Genomic DNA, 6,693 nt, shown 5'->3' with positions numbered 1-6,693 from the left:
ATCACCTCCCTTGACCTGCTGGCCATGCTGCTTTTGATGCAGCCCAGGATACGGTTGGCTTTCTGGTCTGCAAGCACACATTGCTGGCTCGTGTTGGGCTTGTCATCAACCAGCACCCCCCAGGTCCTTCTCCTCAGTGTTGCCAATTTCTCTAGGAGAATGCTGTGGGTAAGAGTGTCAAATGCTTTAGTCAAATGCGGGTATATGACATCCACGGCCTTTCTGAGATCTACTAAACTGTTCATCGTTCTGTAGATGGAGATCTGGTTAGTCAGTCAGACCCTGCCCTTTGTAAACCTATGCTTGTGCATGCCTTGTGATGTAATTGGGATGATCTGCTATGTGACTTCCCCTGGTACCAAGGCCAAACTGACATGCCCCTAATTCCCTGAATCTTCCTTCCTGCCCTTTTTGTAGACAGAAGTCGCGTTTGTTAACCTCCAGTCAGCTAGGACTTCCCCAGTTAGCCAGGACTGCTGGTAAATTCTTGAAAGTGGCTTGGTATTCAGAGAGACGCTTGGCTCCTTGAAGCAGAGGCTCTAGGCGCTCCCCTGCCACCTCAGGTGAGAATTAAGCTTTCCTCTTTTGGTCCTGTGACTTCCGAGTTGTGCTGGAGGGTGCCACAGCCTCAGCTGGACAGCAGGGGTTTATACTAAACACCAGGACACACACAGGGTCATTCTCCTGGTGGTTCGGGAGTGTCTGAGTGGGCTCAACGCACACAAATCCAGGGGTCCTGATGGGATGCATCCACGTGTGCTGAGGGAGTTAGCGGAGGTGATCACCGAACTGCTCTCTATCATCTTTGAAAGGTCCTGGAGAACAGGAGAGGTGCCTGAAGACTTGAGGATAGCCAATGTCACTCCAGTCTTCAAGAAGGGCAAGGAGGATCCAGGAAACTACAGGCCAGTCAGTCTCACCTCTGTCCCTGGAAAGGTGTTGGAACAGCTTGTTCTGGATGCCATCTCCAAGGAATTGGAAGACAAGAAGGTTATGAGGAGTAGTCAGCATGGATTCACCAAGGGGAAATCGTGTTCAACCAACCTCGTTGCCTTCTATGATGGCATCACCAGCTGGGTAGATGGGGGGAGAGCAGTGGATGTCATCTACCTTGACTTTAGCAAGGCTTTTGATACCGTCTCCCAGAACATCGTGCTAGCAAAGCTGAGAAAGTGTGGGATAAAGGAGTGGACAGTAAGGTGGGTTGAGAACTGGCTGACTGGCCGAGCTCAGAGGGTGGTGATCGATGGTGCAGAGTCTAGCTGGAGACCTGTGACTAGCGGTGTTCCCCAGGGGTCAGTGCTGGGTCTGGTCTTGTTCAACCTCTTCATCGACGACCTTGATGAGGGAATAGTGTCCACCCTCAACAAGTACGCCGATGATACAAAGCTGGGAGGCGTGGCTGACACGCCAGAAGGCTGTGCTGCCATTCAGCGAGACCTGGACAGGCTGGAGAGCTGGGCAGGAAGTAACCAAATGAGGTTTAGCAAGAGCAAGTGTAGAGTCCTGCACCTGGGAAGGAACAACCGCATGTATCAGTACAGGCTGGGGGATGACTCTGTGGAGAAGGACCTGGGGGTCCTGGTGGACGACAGGTTGACCATGAGCCAGCAGTGTGCTCTGGTGGCCAAGAAGGCCAATGGGATCCTGGCGTGCATAAAAAGGAGCGTGGCCAGCAGGTCAAGGGAGGTGATCCTCCCCCTCTACCCTGCCCTGGTCAGGCCTCACCTGGAGTACTGTGTCCAGTTCTGGGCTCCCCGGTACAAAAAAGACGGGGATCTTCTGGAAAGAGTCCAGCGGAGGGCAACAAAGATGATATGGGGCCTGGAGCATCTTCCCTGTGAGGAAAGACTGTGAGACCTAGGTCTGTTCAGCCTTGAGAAGAGAAGACTGAGAGGGAATCTCATCAATGTTTACAAATATCTTAAGTGTGGGAGACAGAGGGATTTAGCCAACCTCTTTTCAGTGGTTTGTGGGGACAGGTCAAGGGGCAATGGTCAAAAAATGGAGCCCAGGAAGTTCTGCACCTGTGTGGAACATGTGAAAGAACTTCTTCACAGTGAGGGTGATGGAGCACTGGAACAGGCTGCCCAGGGAGGTTGTGGAGTCTCCTTCTCTGGAGATACTCAAGGCCCATCTGGACACCTACCTGGGCAACCTGCTCTAGGGAACCTGCATTGGATGGGGGTTTGACCCGATGATCTCTTGAGGTCCCTTCCAACCCCTACAATTCTGTGATTCTGTGAACCAGTTTATCTCACAATTGGACAATTTGTCCAGAAGGATGCTGTGAATGACCGTATATTAAAGGCCTTACTGAAATCTGGGAAGATTACGTCCACTGCTTTCCCTTCATCCACCAAGCGGATGACCTTATCATGGAAGATCAAATTCCTAAGGCAGGACTTTCCCCTGATGAAACCATGTTGACTATGCCTGGTAATAGCTTTGTTCTTTAACTGACTTTCAATATTCCCCCAGAACAATTTTTCTCCATAACTTTTCCAGGGACTGCGGTTAGACTAATTAGCCTGTAGTTTCCTGTGTCTTCTCTCAAGCCCTTTTATAAGATTGTTATAACGTTGTCTAGTTTCCAGTCAGGAAACTAGACTGGGGACCTCCCCAGACTCCCATGACCTTTGGTAAATTGTTGAAAGGGGTCCAGCTATAACACCTGCTTATTCCTTCAGCACTCTAGGGTGAATCCTGCCTGGCCCCATGGACCTACGAATGTTGAGCTGATACAGCTGTTCCCTTACAGTTTTGGTGACCACAGAAAGAAAGTCATTGCTCTCTTGTCATGGTCCCCCAACTTGGAGGTCCAGGCAGCCCAAGATGTGTTGTTGATGCATTGTTACTGTTAAACACTGAGAAAAAAAAAAAAAGCATTAAATCGTAGAATCATAGAATCAGTAAGGTTGGAAAAGGCCTCCAAGATCGTCTGGTCCAACCACCCCCCTACTACCAATATTAACAATACAACCGATACTCACCGAGGCGATCGGCTCCGGGGCGGATGCGTTCTGCAGCGGGGCGGGGGATCGAGGCGGGCAGGGCTTTTTTTCGGCACCCAGGCCACTCGAAGCAGCCGAGGGAGCCGCCAGGGCCCGGCTGCCCTCCTGAGGCAGGCTGACGAGGCGCGGGCGGAGCCCCCTCCCCGGCCGTACAAAGGCAGCCCCCGGGGGGCGCGGGCACCAGGCGGGCACACGGCATGGCGCCTCGGGCAGGGCGAGCGTGGGGGTGGCGCCCTCACCGCTGGTTTCCAACGGTCTTCTCCAACGGTGGTTGTAACCTGCTCGTGAGGAGCCCGGCCACGGTATCCGGCCAGGGGACCTAGGCCAAGGGGGGGGGAATGGAAGCAGGTTTCTGCTCGGGGTGGTAGGCGAGCCCTCACCTCACCTTCCCGTCTACCCTTAATGTAACAGGCATGAGGCTCTGGAACATGACAGTCAAAACACTGATGTAGACAAAAGCCCATCCGTTTGGAAGGGGTGCCTAAGGCAAGGCAGCCTACCCCCCGCATCACTACATCTTCTGTCAAGAAAGAAAGAAGGGTTATCGTCATGGGGGACTCCCTTCTGAAAGGGACAGAGGGCCTGATATGCCGATCAGACCCAACCCACAGGGAAGTCTGCTGCCTCCCTGGGGCTCGGGTGAGAGACATTGCTAGGAAAGTCACTTGCCTGGTACGGCCCAGCAACTACTACCTGCTACTGGTCTTTCAGGCTGGTAATGACGAAATAGCAAGAGCAATCAAAAAGGATTTTAGGGCTTTGGGGCGACTGCTTAAAGGATCAGGGGCACAGGTTGTGTTTGCCTCTGTCCTTCCAACAGGAGGGATCAATGTTGACAGGCAGACTCGGCTCATCAATACGTGGCTTTGAGACTGGTGCAACCAGCAGAACTTTGGGTTTGTTGATCACAGGAAGGTCTACACGACACCAGGCCTGCTGGCACCAGGTGGGATGCACCACTCTCAGAGGGAGAAAAGGATTTTTGCCCAGGAGTTGGCAGGGCTGATAGGGCTTTAAACTAGAGCTGAAGTGGGAAAGGGATAAAACCAGGCCCACCAGTGATAAGCTAAGGGATGGTGCGCTAGAATCAGAGGCATGGTGTGCTAGTGAGGTCCTTTGGTCTGCTCCACGAGGTGCTGCGTACTATGAGGCACATTCGAAGTGCTTCTACACAAACGCACACAGTATGAGGAATAGACTGGATGAGCTAGAAGTCTTGGCCCAGACCCAGAGCTACGACATCATCGGCATAAGCGAAACCTGGTGGGATGAGTCCTGTGACTGGTGTGTTGCAATAGATGGTTACAAGCTCCTCAGGAGGGACAGGCAGGGCAGACAAGGCGGTAGGGTGGTGCTGTACGTGAAGGCCTCCACCTTTTTCTGCTTATTTGTTAGGTGGCCATCCACTCCCAGTATCATTTCAGTGATTTCTTTTGACATCCTCTTGCTGTATTCATACTTGAAAAAGCCTTTTTTGTTGTCTGACACCACAGTGGCCAGTGACAACTCAAGTTGATCTTTGGCTTTTCTTGTTTTCTCCCTGTAGATGAGAACTGCAGTTCTGTAATCTGCCTGTGAAGCCAGACCTTGCTTCCACAGGTCTTATATTTTCTTTTTATATGCTAGTTCCAGGAGGAGTTCCCTGTTCAGCCAGGCCAGTCTTCTGTCCTGTTTGCTAGACTTGCAGGATTGCCTGCTCCCAGGCTGTTAAAGGTGGTTCTTGAAAAACAACCAGCTCTCATGAACCTCTAAATGCTCTAGAGCAGATTCTTAGGGAACACTGCTAAGTAGTTCCCAGGGAAGAGAACAGTTAAAACAAAGAAACAAACAAACAAAAAAACCACTTACCAATGATCTTCTAGTGTATCCAACCAGTCAAGAAAGAGGAGCAAAGTCTGAATGGTTTCAAGTTCTTGCCTTAACTGTCTTCAAAGCTGTCAGCTGAAATGTCTTCAGGGAGTTGATACAGTAATAGTATATTAAAAACATAAGCTTCATGCTTCAGAGTATAATTTGCTCTCCAAGCACTAAAGAATTTATCCATCTGGAAGATTATTCTGCAACTGTGCTTTATGTAGATTTAATTATTTTGTGCTTTTCATGATAGGATTTTCTTAGACACTTCTTTTATAAGTTATATTTAGAGACAAGCCAGATAGAGCTTTTTTTCAAAGCTGACATTCCTTCAAGACTACAGAGTGTAGGCGTTAAATTCAACTCGGGTAAGCAAATATCTGTTTGCAATTTTTGTACCATTTTTTGATGCGTAAGATCAATACACTAAACTACATTTTTGCTTCAGTGAAACAAAAACTGCCACTAGAGGGTAGTGTTAAGTCAAAAAAAAAAAAAGTATTTTTGGAATAAATCTGTATCCAGGATAAAATAATTTGAACTCTCCTGCACATTTATAAACATGCAGTAGATTTTACAGCTCTAGTCAGATTTGTTTTAGCATTGTTGGCTTTTTTTCCTATCAAGTTATTTATGCACTTCTATTTCAACTGTAAACAGCAATAACAAGTATCTAGTTTCATACCTTAATATATATATGAACGCTAAAATGATTTTGTTTCATCTTCTTTGTGAGGGACTTTTTCACTGAATTGAAAGAAAAATGTAAAAAGGCTTTTATGATTTTCTGTTGGAAACTACCCATTCACTTAAAATTGCATTGCATCGTATAGAATATTTCTTTTCCTCATTCTTCTTCCTACACAATAGAAGAACAGAATTATCTTTCACCAAGGCAGTGCAATATGATCTAATGACTGTTGAAGTCCATTTAGGGAGTTTGATAATGGCCTTTTGTCGGCTCTCTTGCTCCGAGCTCAGCTCCAGGACTGGTCAAGATGTGATCCTCCAGTGAGGCAAATCTATCCAAACCTACACCTTTTGACATACGCTCCTGGGAAGATTTTTTTTTTTTTTGGGGGGGGGGGGGGGGAGGGGGAGGGGGCGGGTATCATCTGTTTCTTTTCAATTTGAGTAGTTGTCTGTCAAGGGTGAGCATGTGCCAGCTTTCCATGCAAAGGTTCCCAAGGAGGCTTCTCCCAGTCACTTCTCGTCTTTGTCAGTGTGTGCTCCTCAAGGCGGGTTTGTTTTGTGAGGGAAAGGCATTCAAGGAGGCCATGCTGGGAGGCAAAGGCAGCACCAGGCTAAGGTTTAAGCCTTAAGGTTTAAGCACATTAGAATGTTTTGGTAGTCTACCTTGCACAGAGCCGTGTCCATGGGAAGTGAAGCCCTGCCACAAATCCCTCCCAAACCTGCTACAGAAATCCGTGCTGATGGCCAAACTCATCCACCACCCATGTTTCACTTCCCATCCCCAGTCTGGGTCAAAACCCATTAGCAGTTTTACTTATTCTTCCTTTTTTTTCCATGCTGGAAGATAACCGGATGAAAAACACTACCCAGCAGCAAATTATTGGGCTTTGATGTCATCTGAAGAGTGTCAGTTTGTGTTTCTCCTGCTGCTGTTGTACATCACCGCACACGATGACAACCCTGCCGGGGAGGCTGCAGCCCTGGCTGAACCAGCACTAAAAGATGATAATGTGGGTTTTGGTGCTGTGCAGTAAACACATTCTTTCGACATGACTGTGTTGAAATCGCAGCTCTTCAGGGGACAGGACAGTGCCTTTGAACTGATATTGCAACTGTGTGTGTGGGACACAAA

This window comes from Anser brachyrhynchus (genome assembly GCF_964034855.1).
Source record: "Anser brachyrhynchus genome assembly, chromosome: 1".
In the NCBI taxonomy this organism is placed as follows: Eukaryota; Metazoa; Chordata; class Aves; order Anseriformes; family Anatidae; genus Anser; species Anser brachyrhynchus.
This window is presented reverse-complemented; position numbering follows the sequence as displayed.